Source organism: Oncorhynchus tshawytscha, unplaced genomic scaffold, assembly GCF_018296145.1.
Source record: "Oncorhynchus tshawytscha isolate Ot180627B unplaced genomic scaffold, Otsh_v2.0 Un_contig_14513_pilon_pilon, whole genome shotgun sequence".
Taxonomy (NCBI): Eukaryota; Metazoa; Chordata; class Actinopteri; order Salmoniformes; family Salmonidae; genus Oncorhynchus; species Oncorhynchus tshawytscha.
Genome location: NW_024608474.1, coordinates 16655 through 35000, shown reverse-complemented (window position 1 = coordinate 35000; position 18346 = coordinate 16655). Strand labels below are relative to the sequence as shown.

The 18346-nt window shown below is 46.1% G+C and overlaps 1 pseudogene; it reads right to left on the bottom strand.

The window, feature by feature from the left end:
* The window catches only part of LOC121843559, an 18499-nt pseudogene extending 6460 nt beyond the window's left edge, over positions 1 to 12039 (bottom strand).
* Positions 12040 to 18346: the final 6307 nt, after the last annotated feature.

The following is an 18346-nucleotide window of genomic DNA, read 5'->3' as shown; positions in this document are numbered from 1 at the left end:
AAATAAAAATGGCTGCTAACATATGGGACCTCATAAATAAAACTCAATATACAGACAGAGAGATTGGATCCCATTGAGCTGACAAGGTACAAATCTGTCGTTCTTCCCCCTGAACGAGGCAGTTAACCCACTGTTCCCCGGTAGGCCATCATTGTAAAACAAGAATGTGTTCTTAACTGACTTGCCAAGTTGTCACCTGATTGGTTTTCACACAGCTTAGTTGTCACCTGATTGGTTTTCACACAGTTTAGTTGTCACCTGATTGGTTTTCACACAGCTTAGTTGTCACCTGATTGGTTTTCACACAGCTTAGTTGTCACCTGATTGGTTTTCACACAGCACCTGATTGGTTTTCAGTTGTCACCTGATTGGTTTTCACACAGCTTAGTTGTCACCTGATTGGTTTTCACATTTCAGCTTAGTTGTCACCTGATTGGTTTTCACACAGTTTAGTTGTCACCTGATTGGTTTTCACACAACTTAGTTGTCACCTGATTGGTTTTCACACAGCTTAGTTGTCACCTGATTGGTTTTCACACAGCTTAGTTGTCACCTGATTGGTTTCACACAGTTTAGTTGTCACCTGATTGGTTTTTCACACAACTTAGTTGTCACCTGATTGGTTTTCACACAGCTTAGTTGTCACCTGATTGGTTTCACACAGTTTAGTTGTCACCTGATTGGTTTTCACACAGCTTAGTTGTCACCTGATTGGTTTTCACACAGCTTAGTTGTCACCTGATTGGTTTTCACACAGCTTAGTTGTCACCTGATTGGTTTCACACAGCAAACATAGTTGTCACCTGATTGGTTTTCACACAGCTTAGTTGTCACCTGATTGGTTTTCACACAGTTTAGTTGTCACCTGATTGGTTTTCAGTTTATCAGCGATATCCAATTACCAGCACTGCTTTGTGTAATTCTACATGCTGACAAGCCAAGAGCGCTAAACCAAACATAATATAGAGTAGATAACTAACCAAACATAATGTAGAGTAGATAACTAACCAAACATAATGAGAATAGATAACTAACCAAACATAATGTAGAATAGATAACTAACCAAACATAATGTAGAGTAGATAACTAACCAAACATAATATAGAGTAGATAACTAACCAAACATAATGTAGAGTAGATAACTAACCAAACATAATATAGAGTAGATAACTAACCAAACATAATGTAGAGTAGATAACTAACCAAACATAATGTAGAGTAGATAACTAACCAACCATAATGTAGAGTAGATAACTAACCAAACATAATGTAGAGTAGGTAACTAACCAACCATAATGTAGAGTAGATAACTAACCAAACATAATGTAGAGTAGATAACTAACCAACCATAATGTAGAGTAGATAACTAACCAAACATAATGTAGAGTAGATAACTAACCAAACATAATGTAGAGTAGATAACTAACCAAACATAACGTAGATAACTTAACTAACCAAACATAATGTAGAGTAGTTAACTAACCAACCATAACGTAGAGTAGTTAACTAACCAACCATAACGTAGAGTAGATAACTAACCAACCATAACGTAGAGTAGTTAACTAACCAACCATAACGTAGAGTAGATAACTAACCAACCATCATGTAGAGTAGGTAACTAACCAACCATAATGTAGAGTAGGGTAACTAACCAACCATAACGTGGAGTGGTTAACTAACCAACCATAACGTAGAGTAGATAACTAACCAAACATAACGATAACTAACCAAACATAATGTAGATAACTAACCAAACATAATGTAGAGTAGATAACTAACCAAACATAATGTAGAATAGATAACTAACCAACCATAATGTAGAGTAGATAACTAACCAAACATAATGTAGAGTAGATAACTAACCAAACATAATGTAGAGTAGATAACTAACCAACCATAACGTAGAGTAGATAACTAACCAAACATAACGTAGAGTAGATAACTAACCAAACATAACGTAGAGTAGATAACTAACCAACCATAACGTAGAGTAGATAACTAACCAAACATAATATAGAGTAGATAACTAACCAAACATAACGTAGAGTAGATAACTAACCAAACATAATGTAGAGTAGATAACTAACCAAACATAATGTAGAGTAGATAACTAACCAACCATAACGTAGAGTAGTTGACTTACAAAGAGGAATGTTTATAGCACTATTATAACACACTGAACTTACAAAGAGCAGCAGACACTTGTTCTCCCGGATGGCTCCGCAGCAGCCCAGGAAGCCGAGGAGGAAGAGCATTCCCCCCATGGCCAGGATGATGTAGACCCCAGTGAAGAGCAGAGGGTTGGCTGCTACGATCTCCCTGAAGCCCATAGGGTCCACCAGTACCCACACACCCACAAGCAGGAAGGAGCCTCCTAACTGGACCACACACACACACACAGAGAGGGAGCCAATCAGAATAGGAGAGACACACAGGCAGCCAATCAGAACAGAGTATAGCCAGGAAGAAGGAAGTATAGTAGGAAGTTGATGTCTGATTTAACTGGGAGAGGCTATACCGTGTGCCCAAGTTAATGATGCTTGTCACTCAAGTATGACAGGGGGATGGATTATCTTGGCAGAGGAGAAATGCTCACTAACAGGGATGGAAACACATTTGTGCTCAGAATCTCTGAGAAAAATAAGCTTTTATGTTCGCATGGAACATTTCTGGGATATTTTTATTTCAGCTGATGTAACATGAGACCAACACTTTAAATGTTGCATTTCTATTTCTGTTCAGTGGGACATCAGACAGCAGAACATCAGACAGCAGACCATCAGACAGCAGAACATCAGACAGCAGAACATCAGACAGCAGAACATCAGACAGCAGAACATCAGACAGCAGAACATCAGACAGTAGAACATCAGACAGTAGAACATCAGACAGTAGAACATCAGACAGTAGAACATCAGACAGTAGAACAGACAGTAGAACATCAGACAGCAGAACATCAGACAGCAGAACATCAGACAGTAGAACATCAGACAGCAGAACATCAGACAGTAGAACATCAGACAGTAGAACATCAGACAGCAGAACATCAGACAGTAGAACATCAGACAGCAGAACATCAGACAGTAGAACATCAGACAGTAGAACATCAGACAGTAGAACATCAGACAGCAGAACATCAGACAGCAGAACATCAGACAGACAGAACATCAGACAGTAGAACATCAGACAGCAGAACATCAGACAGTAGAACATCAGAACAGAACATCAGACAGTAGAACATCAGACAGTAGAACATCAGACAGTAGAACATCAGACAGCAGAACATCAGACAGTAGAACATCAGACAGCAGAACATCAGACAGTAGAACATCAGACAGCAGAACATCAGACAGCAGAACATCAGACAGTAGAACATCAGACAGCAGAACATCAGACAGTAGAACATCAGACAGTAGAACATCAGACAGCAGAACATCAGACAGTAGAACATCAGACAGTAGAACATCAGACAGTAGAACATCAGACAGTAGAACATCAGAACAGAACATCAGACAGCAGAACATCAGACAGTAGAACATCAGACAGTAGAACATCAGACAGCAGAACATCAGACAGCAGAACATCAGACAGTAGAACATCAGACAGTAGAACATCAGACAGTAGAACATCAGACAGTAGAACATCAGACAGCAGAACATCAGACAGCAGAACATCAGACAGTAGAACATCAGACAGAGAACATCAGACAGTAGAACATCAGACAGCAGAAACATCAGACAGCAGAACATCAGACAGTAGAACATCAGACAGCAGAACAGAACATCAGACAGCAGAACATCAGACAGCAGAACATCAGACAGTAGAACATCAGACAGTAGAACATCAGAACATCAGACAGCAGAACATCAGACAGCAGAACATCAGACAGAGAACATCAGAAGGTAGAACATCAGACAGTAGAACATCAGACAGTAGAACATCAGACAGTAGAACATCAGACATCAGACAGTAGAACATCAGACAGTAGAACATCAGACAGTCAGAACATCAGACAGTAGAACATCAGACAGCAGAACATCAGACAGCAGAACATCAGACAGTAGAACATCAGACAGTAGAACATCAGACAGTAGAACATCAGACAGCAGAGAACATCAGACAGCAGAACATCAGACAGCAGAACATCAGACAGCAGAACATCAGACAGTAGAACATCAGACAGCAGAACATCAGACAGTAGAACATCAGACAGCAGAACATCAGACAGCAGAACATCAGACAGTAGAACATCAGACAGTAGAACATCAGAACATCAGACAGCAGAACATCAGACAGCAGAACATCAGACAGAGAACATCAGAAGGTAGAACATCAGACAGTAGAACATCAGACAGTAGAACATCAGACATCAGACAGTAGAACATCAGACAGTAGAACATCAGACATCAGACAGTAGAACATCAGACAGTAGAACATCAGACATCAGACAGTAGAACATCAGACAGTAGAACATCAGACAGCAGAACATCAGACAGCAGAACATCAGACAGCAGAACATCAGACAGTAGAACATCAGACAGTAGAACATCAGACAGTAGAACATCAGACAGTAGACCATCAGAACAGACAGCAGAACATCAGACAGTAGAACATCAGACAGCAGAACATCAGACAGTAGAACATCAGACAGTAGAACATCAGACAGCAGAACATCAGACAGCAGAACATCAGACAGCAGAACATCAGACAGCAGAACATCAGACAGTAGAACATCAGACAGTAGAACATCAGACAGCAGAACATCAGAACATCAGACAGCAGAACATCAGACAGTAGAACATCAGACAGCAGAACATCAGACAGTAGAACATCAGACAGTAGAACATCAGACAGTAGAACATCAGACAGTAGAACATCAGACAGCAGAACATCAGACAGCAGAACATCAGACAGCAGAACATCAGAACATCAGACAGTAGAACATCAGACAGCAGAACATCAGACAGTAGAACATCAGACAGTAGAACATCAGAACATCAGACAGCAGAACATCAGACAGCAGAACATCAGACAGTAGAACATCAGACAGTAGAACATCAGACAGTAGAACATCAGAACATCAGACAGCAGAACATCAGACAGTAGAACATCAGACAGCAGAACATCAGACAGTAGAACATCAGACAGTAGAACATCAGACAGCAGAACATCAGACAGCAGAACATCAGACAGCAGAACATCAGACAGTAGAACATCAGACAGCAGAACATCAGACAGCAGAACATCAGACAGTAGAACATCAGACAGTAGAACATCAGACAGTAGAACATCAGACAGTAGAACATCAGAACATCAGACAGCAGAACATCAGACAGCAGAACATCAGACAGCAGAACATCAGAACATCAGACAGTAGAACATCAGACAGTAGAACATCAGACATCAGAACATCAGACAGCAGAACATCAGACAGCAGAACATCAGACAGTAGAACATCAGACAGCAGAACATCAGACAGTAGAACATCAGACAGTAGAACAACAGACAGTAGAACATCAGACAGTAGAACATCAGACAGCAGACAGAACATCAGAACATCAGACAGCAGAACATCAGACAGCAGAACATCAGAACATCAGACATCAGAACATCAGACAGTAGAACATCAGACAGCAGAACATCAGACATCAGAACATCAGACAGCAGAACATCAGAACATCAGACATCAGAACATCAGACAACAGAACATCAGACAGCAGAACATCAGACAGCAGAACATCAGAACATCAGACAGTAGAACATCAGACATCAGACATCAGAACAACAGACATCAGAACATCAGACATCAGAACAACAGACAGCAGAACATCAGACAGTAGAACATCAGACAGCAGAACATCAGACAGTAGAACATCAGACAGCAGAACATCAGACAGCACAACATCAGACAGCAGAACATCAGACAGCAGAACATCAGACAGCAGAACATCAGACAGCAGAACATCAGACAGTAGAACATCAGACAGCAGAACATCAGACAGCAGAACATCAGACAGCAGAACATCAGACAGCAGAACATCAGACAGCAGAACATCAGACAGCAGAACATCAGACAGTAGAACATCAGACAGTAGAACATCAGACAGCAGAACATCAGACAGTAGAACATCAGACAGCAGAACATCAGACAGCAGAACAGAACATCAGACAGTAGAACATCAGACAGCAGAACATCAGACAGTAGAACATCAGACAGTAGAACATCAGACAGCAGAACATCAGACAGTAGAACATCAGACAGTAGAACATCAGACAGCAGAACATCAGACAGCAGAATATCAGACAGCAGAACATCAGACAGCAGAACATCAGACAGCAGAACATCAGACAGCAGAACATCAGACAGTAGAACATCAGAACATCAGACAGAAACATCAGACAGCAGAACATCAGACAGCAGAACATCAGACAGCAGAACATCAGACAGTAGAACATCAGACAGTAGAACATCAGACAGCAGAACATCAGACATCAGAACAGAACAGACAGTAGAACATCAGACAGCAGAACATCAGACAGTAGAACATCAGACAGTAGAACATCAGACAGTAGAACATCAGAACATCAGACAGCAGAACATCAGACAGCAGAACATCAGACAGCAGAACATCAGACAGCAGAACATCAGACAGCAGAACATCAGACAGTAGAACATCAGACAGCAGAACATCAGACAGTAGAACATCAGACAGTAGAACATCAGACAGTAGAACATCAGACAGTAGAACATCAGAACATCAGACAGCAGAACATCAGACAGCAGAACATCAGACAGCAGAACATCAGAACATCAGACAGTAGAACATCAGACAGCAGAACATCAGACAGTAGAACATCAGACAGTAGAACATCAGAACATCAGACAGCAGAACATCAGACAGCAGAACATCAGACAGTAGAACATCAGACAGTAGAACATCAGACAGTAGAACATCAGAACATCAGACAGCAGAACATCAGACAGCAGAACATCAGACAGCAGAACATCAGACAGTAGAACATCAGACAGCAGAACATCAGACAGTAGAACATCAGACAGTAGAACATCAGAACATCAGACAGCAGAACATCAGACAGCAGAACATCAGACAGCAGAACATCAGAACATCAGACAGTAGAACATCAGACAGCAGAACATCAGACAGTAGAACATCAGACAGTAGAACATCAGACAGCAGAACATCAGACAGCAGAACATCAGACAGCAGAACATCAGACAGTAGAACATCAGACAGCAGAACATCAGACAGCAGAACATCAGACAGTAGGACATCAGACAGTAGAACATCAGAACATCAGACAGCAGAACATCAGACAGCAGAACATCAGACAGAGAACATCAGAAGGTAGAACATCAGACAGTAGAACATCAGACAGTAGAACATCAGACAGTAGAACATCAGACATCAGACAGTAGAACATCAGACAGTAGAACATCAGACATCAGACAGTAGAACATCAGACATCAGACAGTAGAACATCAGACAGTAGAACATCAGACAGCAGAACATCAGACAGCAGAACATCAGACAGTAGAACATCAGACAGTAGGACATCAGACAGTAGAACATCAGAACATCAGACAGCAGAACATCAGACAGCAGAACATCAGACAGCAGAACATCAGACAGCAGAACATCAGACAGTAGAACATCAGACAGCAGAACATCAGACAGTAGAACATCAGACAGCAGAACATCAGACAGCAGAACATCAGACAGTAGGACATCAGACAGTAGAACATCAGAACATCAGACAGCAGAACATCAGACAGCAGAACATCAGACAGCAGAACATCAGACAGCAGAACATCAGACAGTAGAACATCAGACAGTAGAACATCAGACAGCAGAACATAGAACATCAGACAGAGAACATCAGACATCAGACAGTAGAACATCAGACAGTAGAACATCAGACATCAGACAGTAGAACATCAGACAGTAGAACATCAGACAGCAGAACATCAGACAGCAGAACATCAGACAGCAGAACATCAGACAGTAGAACATCAGACAGTAGAACATCAGACAGTAGAACATCAGACAGTAGACCATCAGAACAGACAGAGAACATCAGACAGTAGAACATCAGACAGCAGAACATCAGACAGTAGAACATCAGACAGCAGAACATCAGACAGCAGAACATCAGACAGCAGAACATCAGACAGCAGAACATCAGACAGCAGAACATCAGACAGTAGAACATCAGACAGTAGAACATCAGACAGCAGAACATCAGAACATCAGACAGCAGAACATCAGACAGTAGAACATCAGACAGCAGAACATCAGACAGTAGAACATCAGACAGTAGAACATCAGACAGTAGAACATCAGACAGTAGAACATCAGACAGCAGAACATCAGACAGCAGAACATCAGACAGCAGAACATCAGAACATCAGACAGTAGAACATCAGACAGCAGAACATCAGACAGCAGAACATCAGACAGTAGAACATCAGAACATCAGACAGCAGAACATCAGACAGCAGAACATCAGAAGTAGAACATCAGACAGTAGAACATCAGACAGTAGAACATCAGAACATCAGACAGCAGAACATCAGACAGTAGAACATCAGACAGCAGAACATCAGACAGTAGAACATCAGACAGTAGAACATCAGACAGCAGAACATCAGACAGCAGAACATCAGACAGCAGAACATCAGACAGTAGAACATCAGACAGCAGAACATCAGACAGCAGAACATCAGACAGTAGAACATCAGACAGTAGAACATCAGACAGTAGAACATCAGACAGTAGAACATCAGAACATCAGACAGCAGAACATCAGACAGCAGAACATCAGACAGCAGAACATCAGAACATCAGACAGTAGAACATCAGACAGTAGAACATCAGACATCAGAACATCAGACAGCAGAACATCAGACAGCAGAACATCAGACAGTAGAACATCAGACAGCAGAACATCAGACAGTAGAGCATCAGAGAGTAGAACAACAGACAGTAGAACATCAGACAGTAGAACATCAGACAGCAGACAGCAGAACATCAGAACATCAGACAGCATAACATCAGACAGCAGAACATCAGAACATCAGACATCAGAACATCAGACAGTAGAACATCAGACAGCAGAACATCAGACATCAGAACATCAGACAGCAGAACATCAGAACATCAGACATCAGAACATCAGACAACAGAACATCAGACAGCAGAACATCAGACAGCAGAACATCAGAACATCAGACAGTAGAACATCAGACATCAGACATCAGAACAACAGACATCAGAACATCAGACATCAGAACAACAGACAGCAGAACATCAGACAGTAGAACATCAGACAGCAGAACATCAGACAGTAGAACATCAGACAGCAGAACATCAGACAGCACAACATCAGACAGCAGAACATCAGACAGCAGAACATCAGACAGTAGAACATCAGACAGCAGAACATCAGACAGTAGAACATCAGACAGCAGAACATCAGACAGCAGAACATCAGACAGCAGAACATCAGACAGCAGAACATCAGACAGCAGAACATCAGACAGCAGAACATCAGACAGTAGAACATCAGACAGTAGAACATCAGACAGCAGAACATCGGACAGTAGAACATCAGACAGCAGAACATCAGACAGCAGAACATCAGAACATCAGACAGTAGAACATCAGACAGCAGAACATCAGACAGTAGAACATCAGACAGTAGAACATCAGACAGCAGAACATCAGACAGTAGAACATCAGACAGTAGAACATCAGACAGCAGAACATCAGACAGCAGAATATCAGACAGCAGAACATCAGACAGCAGAACATCAGACAGCAGAACATCAGACAGTAGAACATCAGAACATCAGACAGCAGAACATCAGACAGCAGAACATCAGACAGCAGAACATCAGACAGCAGAACATCAGACAGTAGAACATCAGACAGTAGAACATCAGACAGCAGAACATCAGAACATCAGACAGCAGAACATCAGACAGTAGAACATCAGACAGCAGAACATCAGACAGTAGAACATCAGACAGTAGAACATCAGACAGTAGAACATCAGAACATCAGACAGCAGAACATCAGACAGCAGAACATCAGACAGCAGAACATCAGACAGCAGAACATCAGACAGCAGAACATCAGACAGTAGAACATCAGACAGCAGAACATCAGACAGTAGAACATCAGACAGTAGAACATAAGACAGTAGAACATCAGACAGTAGAACATCAGAACATCAGACAGCAGAACATCAGACAGCAGAACATCAGACAGCAGAACATCAGAACATCAGACAGTAGAACATCAGACAGCAGAACATCAGACAGTAGAACATCAGACAGTAGAACATCAGAACATCAGACAGCAGAACATCAGACAGCAGAACATCAGACAGTAGAACATCAGACAGTAGAACATCAGACAGTAGAACATCAGAACATCAGACAGCAGAACATCAGACAGTAGAACATCAGACAGCAGAACATCAGACAGTAGAACATCAGACAGTAGAACATCAGACAGTAGAACATCAGAACATCAGACAGCAGAACATCAGACAGCAGAACATCAGACAGTAGAACATCAGACAGCAGAACATCAAACAGCAGAACATCAGACAGTAGAACATCAGACAGTAGAACATCAGACAGTAGAACATCAGAACATCAGACAGCAGAACATCAGACAACAGAATATCAGACAGCAGAACATCAGACATCAGAAACATCAGACAGTAGAACATCAGACATCAGAACATCAGACAGCAGAACATCAGACAGCAGAACATCAGACAGTAGAACATCAGACAGCAGAACATCAGACAGTAGAGCATCAGAGAGTAGAACAACAGACCGTAGAACATCAGACAGTAGAACATCAGACAGCAGACAGCAGAACATCAGAACATCAGACAGCATAACATCAGACAGCAGAACATCAGAACATCAGACATCAGAACATCAGACAGTAGAACATCAGACAGCAGAACATCAGACATCAGAACATCAGACAGCAGAACATCAGAACATCAGACATCAGAACATCAGACAACAGAACATCAGACAGCAGAACATCAGACAGTAGAACATCAGACAGCAGAACATCAGAACATCAGACAGCAGAACATCAGAAAGCAGAACATCAGACAGCAGAACATCAAACAGCAGAACATCAGAACATCAGACAGTAGAACATCAGACAGCAGAACATCAGACAGTAGAACATCAGACAGTAGAACATCAGACATCAGAACAACAGACATCAGAACATCAGACATCAGAACATCAGACAGTAGAACATCAGACAGCAGAACATCAGACAGTAGAACATCAGACAGCAGAACATCAGACAGCAGAACATCAGACAGCAGAACATCAGACAGCAGAACATCAGACAGTAGAACATCAGACAGCAGAACATCAGACAGTAGAACATCAGACAGCAGAACATCAGACAGCAGAACATCAGACAGCAGAACATCAGACAGCAGAACATCAGACAGTAGAACATCAGACAGTAGAACATCAGACAGTAGAACATCAGACAGCAGAACATCAGACAGCAGAACATCAGACAGCAGAACATCAGAACATCAGACAGTAGAACATCAGACAGCAGAACATCAGACAGTAGAACATCAGACAGTAGAACATCAGACAGCAGAACATCAGACAGTAGAACATCAGACAGTAGAACATCAGACAGCAGAACATCAGACAGCAGAACATCAGACAGGCAGCAGACAGCAGAACATCAGAACATCAGACAGCAGAACATCAGACAGCAGAACATCAGACAGCAGAACATCAGACAGCAGAACATCAGACAGCAGAACATCAGAACATCAGACAGCAGAACATCAGACAGCAGAACATCAGACAGCAGAACATCAGACAGTAGAACATCAGACAGTAGAACATCAGACAGCAGAACATCAGACAGTAGAACATCAGACAGCAGAACAGGGAGTGTAAAGCAAGCAGCATGTACTCACAAAAATGAGGAAGTTGAAGAAGAACATGAGGTACTTGATACAGCTGAGACAGTCCCCCAGACCATGGCTGTTCCCTGTGCTGAAGCCTCCCTGGACCCCTGCAGAAACACACACACACACACACACACACACACACACACACACACACACACACACACAGACACACACACACACACACACACAGACACACAGACACACACACACACACACACACACACACACACACACACACACACACACACACACACACACACACACACAGAGAGAGAGAGAGGCCTGTTAATTACTGAAAAGCATAGAGCCCTGTATAACATAAAACAAAAGAAGGTTATGCCATAGCGTGTCTCCAGGATGGATGAGCTACAGTTCACCTACGGGTCTTTGGACTCTAGAGAAGTTAAATCGTTCTCTTAGAGACTGAGGTGAGAAGAGCCGTCGTCTCCTCTCTTCCACAACAAGGAGATACAAGGACAGACATGAGAGAGTAAAAGCTAAGCGCAGAGAGATGTCAGTCCCCAAGAGATTGTGGGAACCTGTCACTGCCAGGCTGAGTCCCCGAGTGACTCGTGAGCAACTCTGTGTCATGTGGGGACCGTGTGGGAGGATGTGTTATACTTCGTCAGAATCAGTGGATCCTGGTGTGATGAGGACCAACAGTCTCTTCCAGCTATGATGGTGTTGACGAGGACGCTGCCACCTGCTGTCACCTGTCACAGCTGACTCACTTCACATGCTGCAGTGACACCGTTCAGACGACACAAACCTCGTCACTTAGAAAGGCAGTGTGCTGTCTGTCTGACCTTATCACTTAGATAGGCAGTGTGCTGTCTGTCTGACCTCATCACTTAGATAGGCAGTGTGCTGTCTGTCTGACCTCGTCACCTAGATAGGAAGTGTGCTGTCTGTCTGACCTTAGATAGGCAGTGTGCTGTCTGTCTGACCTTAGATAGGCAGTGTGCTGTCTGTCTGACCTCATCAGATAGGCAGTGTGCTGTCTGTCTGACCTTAGATAGGCAGTGTGCTGTCTGTCTGACCTTAGATAGGCAGTGTGCTGTCTGTCTGACCTTAGATAGGCAGTGTGCTGTCTGTCTGACCTTAGATAGGCAGTGTGCTGTCTGTCTGACCTTAGATAGGCAGTGTGCTGTCTGTCTGACCTTAGATAGGCAGTGTTCTGTCTGTCCGACCTTAGATAGGCAGTGTGCTGTCTGTCTGACCTCATCAGATAGGCAGTGTGCTGTCTGTCTGACCTTAGATAGGCAGTGTGCTGTCTGTCTGACCTTAGATAGGCAGTGTGCTGTCTGTCTGACCTTAGATAGGCAGTGTGCTGTCTGTCTTACATCAGATAGGCAGTGTGCTGTCTGTCTGACCACTTAGATAGGCAGTGTGCTGTCTGTCTGACCACTTAGATAGGCAGTGTGCTGTCTGTCTGACCACTTAGATAGGCAGTGTGCTGTCTGTCTGACCTAGATAGGCAGTGTGCTGTCTCTCTGACCTTAGATAGGCAGTGTGCTGTCTGTCTGACCTTAGATAGGCAGTGTGCTGTCTGTCTGACCTTAGATAGGCAGTGTGCTGTCTGTCTGACCTTAGATAGGCAGTGTGCTGTCTGTCTGACCTTAGATAGGCAGTGTGCTGTCTGTCTGACCTTAGATAGGCAGTGTGCTGTCTGTCTGACCTTAGATAGGCAGTGTGCTGTCTGTCTGACCTTAGATAGGCAGTGTGCTGTCTGTCTGACCTTAGATAGGCAGTGTGCTGTCTGTCCGACCTTAGATAGGCAGTGTGCTGTCTGTCTGACCTTAGATAGGCAGTGTGCTGTCTGTCTGACCTTAGATAGGCAGTGTGCTGTCTGTCTGACCTTAGATAGGCAGTGTGCTGTCTGTCTGACCTTAGATAGGCAGTGTGCTGTCTGTCTGACCTTAGATAGGCAGTGTGCTGTCTGTCTGACCTTAGATAGGCAGTGTGCTGTCTGTCTGACCTTAGATAGGCAGTGTGCTGTCTCTCTGATCTGATAGGCAGTGTGCTGTCTGTCTGACCTTAGATAGGCAGTGTGCTGTCTGTCTGACCTTAGATAGGCAGTGTGCTGTCTGTCTGACCTTAGATAGGCAGTGTGCTGTCTGTCTGACCTAGATAGGCAGTGTGCTGTCTGTCTGACCTTAGATAGGCAGTGTGCTGTCTGTCTGACCTTAGATAGGCAGTGTGCTGTCTGTCTGCGCTCCCTGTTCACACCAGCAATAAATGAAACCCGATTCTCCCTGGGTACATCCCATCCCTGTATAGTGCACTGTGAGCCCTATGGGTACTACATAGGGAATAGGGTGCTATCTGCTACATACACCCCTATTGTTAGTCCCTCAGTGGGCACTCAGCTGAGTGTATTTACTGCCTATCTGAACACTGTCTGACCTGTGTTGCTGGTCTTAGTCTATTTAACTAAATGGTGTGTGTGTGTGTGTGTGTGTGTGTGTGTGTGTGTGTGTGTGTGTGTGTGTGTGTGTGTGTGTTGTGTGTGTGTGTTTGTGTTTGGAGTCCAGTTCTGCTATGACTGGCCGGGGCAGAGTAGAGCACTCTGGGTAATTGATGTCCTTTAAAGGGGATTTTGGGTAATGAAGTGAAGTCTTTTTTCATAAGTGTCTGGGGAATTTGGGTTTATTGACACACGCACACAAAGAGAGAGAGAAACACACACACACACACACACACACACACACACACAATACATGGAGAAAACACACACACACAGAGAGAGAGAGAACACACACACACACACACACACACACACACACACACACACACACACACACACACACACACACACACACACACACACACACACACACATCAATACATGGAGAAACACACACACACACAGAGAGAGAGAGAGAGAAACACACACACACACACACACACACACACACACACACACACACACACACACACATACAGAGAGAGAGAAAACACACACACACACACACACACAAACACACACACACACACACACACACACACACACACACACACACACACACACACACACACACACACACACACACACACACACACACTGCACAGAACTCCAGTGTCCCACTCTGCAGCTGTGGTTCCTGTTTAACATAGGGCTAGGGGCAGCTGGACGATTTCACACTGCCAAATAGAAGATGGACAGAAATAATTCCCTTCACTATCTCCCCCTCTCTCCTCCTTTCCTTCTTTCCTCTCCATCCTCATCCTCTCTTTTCTATTCTCCTCTCATTCCTCTCTCCTCCTCTCCTCTCATTCCTCCTCTCCTATCTATTCTCCTCTCATTCCTCTCTCCTCCTCTCCTCTCATTCCTCCTCTCCTATCTATTCTCCTCTCATTCCTCTCTCCTCTCTTCTCCTCTCCTCTCTATTCTCCTCCTCCTCCTCTCCTATCTATTCTCCTCTCATTCCTCTCTCCTCCTTCTCCTCCTCTCCTCTCTATTCTCCTCCTCTCTCCTCCTCCTCTCTATTCTCCTGCTCTCTATTCTCCTCCTCTCTCCTCCTCCTCTCTATTCTCCTCCTCTCCTCTCTATTCTCCTCCTCTCTCCTCCTCCTCTCTATTCTCCTCTTCCTCTCTATTCTCCTCCTCTCCTATCTATTCTCCTCTCATTCCTCTCTCCTCCTCCTCTCTTCTCTTCTCCTCCTCTCCTCTCTATTCTCCTCCTCCTCCTCTTCCTCCTCAGAGAGGAGCAGTTCCATTATAATTCAATAGTCCTGCATCCTGTTGTTCCCTAAAGCAGTTTACAGCACAATACTGTCCCTCCCTCAGGTGTAGAGCTCAATAGACCCATGTTATGGTGTGTGGTTTCAATAGACCCATGTTATGGAGTGTGTGGTTTCAATAGACCCATGTTATGGCGTGTGTGGTTTCAATAGACCCATGTTATGGAGTGTGTGGTTTCAATAGACCCATGTTATGGCGTGTGTGGTTTCAATAGACCCATGTTATAGTGTGTGGTTTGTGTGTGTGTTTCTGTCACTAGCCCTGATAGATTCTGCTGTGCTCACCAATCCAGAGACTCCTTATTTATTCATTTATCTTTATTTAACTAGGCAAGTCAGTTAAAGAACAAATTCATATCTGCTCAGAAACGAACTGAAACACACACCAAACCTCTTCAGGGCCTACAGGTACAGTGATCGGTAAGCTGCTCTGACAGCTGATGCTTAAAGTTAGAGAGGGAGATATGAGACTCCAGCTTCAGTGATTTTTGCAATTCGTTCCAGTCATTGGCAGCAGACAACTGGAAGGAAAGGCGGCCAAAGGCGGAGTTGGCTTTGGGGATGACCAGTGAAATATACCTGCTGGAGCGCGTGCTACGGGTGGGTGCTGCTATGGTGACCAGTGAGCTGAGATAAGGCGGGACTTTACCTAGCATAGACTTATAGATGACCTGGAGCCAGTGGGTTTGGCGATGAATATGTAGCGAGGACCAGCCAACGAGAGCGTACAGGTCACAGAGGTGGGTAGTATATGGGGCTCTGGTGACTAAAATGATGGCACTGTGATAGACTACATCCAATTTGCTGAGTAGAGTGTTGGAGGCTATTTTGTAAATGACATCGCCAAGGATCAGTCAGTCAATGATTGGTAGGATAGTCAGTTTTATGAGGGTATGTTTGGCACCCTCCCGCCCGACTAGCCTCCCCCAGCCCCACCGCTAGCCACCTCCTAGCCTCCCCCAGCCCCACCGCTAGCCACCTCAATAGGTGGGGCTGGGGGAGGCTAGGAGGGGCTGGGGGAGGCTAGGAGGTGGCTAGCGGTGAGGCTAGGAGGTGGCTAGCAATGGGGCTGGGGGAGGCTAGGAGGTGGCTAGCGGTGGGGCTGGGGGAGGCTAGGAGGTGGCTGGGGGAGCGGTGGGGCTGGGGGAGGCTAGTAGGTGGCTAGCGGTGGGGCTGGGGAGGCTAGGAGGTGGGGCTGGGGGAGGCTAGGAGGTGGCTAGAGGTGGGGCTGGGGGAGGCTAGGAGGTGGCTAGAGGTGGGGCTGGGGGAGGCTAGTAGGTGGCTAGCGGTGGGGCTGGGGAGGCTAGGAGGTGGGGCTGGGTTGGAGGCTTGGAGGTGGCTAGAGGTGGGGCTGGGGGAGGCTAGGAGGTGGCTAGCGGTGGGGCTGGGGGAGGCTAGGAGGTGGGGCTGGGGAGGCTAGTAGGTGGCTAGCGGTGGGGCTGGGGAGGCTAGGAGGTGGGGCTGGGGGAGGCTAGGAGGTGGCTAGCGGTGGGGCTGGGGGAGGCTAGGAGGTGGCTAGCGGTGGGGCTGGGGGAGGCTAGGAGGTGGCTAGCGGTGGGGCTGGGGGGAGGCTAGGAGGTGGCTAGCAGTGGGGCTGGGGAGGCTAGGAGGTGGCTAGCGGTGGGGCTAGGGGAGGCTAGGAGGTGGCTAGCGGTGGGGCTGGGGAGGCTAGGAGGTGGCTAGCGGTGGGGCTAGGGGAGGCTAGGAGGTGGCTAGCGGTGGGGCTAGGGGAGGCTAGGAGGTGGCTAGCGGTGGGGCTGGGGGAGGCTAGGAGGTGGCTAGAGGTGGGGCTGGGGGAGGCTAGGAGGTGGCTAGCGGTGGGGCTGGGGAGGCTAGGAGGTGGCTAGAGGTGGGGCTGGGGGAGGCTAGGAGGTGGCTAGCGGTGGGGCTGGGGGCTAGGAGGTGGCTAGCGGTGGGGCTGGGGGAGGCTAGGAGGTGGCTAGCGGTGGGGCTGGGGAGGCTAGGAGGTGGCTAGCGGTGGGGCTGGGGGAGGCTAGGAGGTGGCTAGCGGTGGGGCTAGGGGAGGCTAGGAGGTGGCTAGCGGTGGGGCTGGGGAGGCTAGGAGGTGGCTAGCGGTGGGGCTGGGGCAGGCTAGGAGGTGGCTAGCGGTGGGGCTAGGGGAGGCTAGGAGGTGGCTAGCGGTGGGGCTGGGGAGGCTAGGAGGTGGCTAGCGGTGGGGCTGGGGGAGGCTAGGAGGTGGCTAGCGGTGGGGCTGGGGGAGGCTAGGAGGTGGCTAGCGGTGGGGCTGGGGAGGCTAGGAGGTGGCTAGCGGTGGGGCTAGGGAGGCTAGGAGGTGGCTAGCGGTGGGGCTGGGGGGAGGCTAGGAGGTGGCTAGCGGTGGGGCTAGGGGAGGCTAGGAGGTGGCTAGCGGTGGGGCTGGGGGAGGCTAGGAGGTGGCTAGCGGTGGAGTTTGAAGAAGTGCAGCGTATACAGGAAGTTTTTTCTCACAGGACAGAGGACATTGGATTCAGATTTCCTTCATCAATCAGAACACGGCCTCCCAGGTGGCGCAGTGGTTAAGGGCCTCCCGGGTGGCGCAGTGGTTAAGGGCCTCCCGGGTGGCGCAGTGGTTAAGGGCCTCCCGGGTGGCGCAGTGG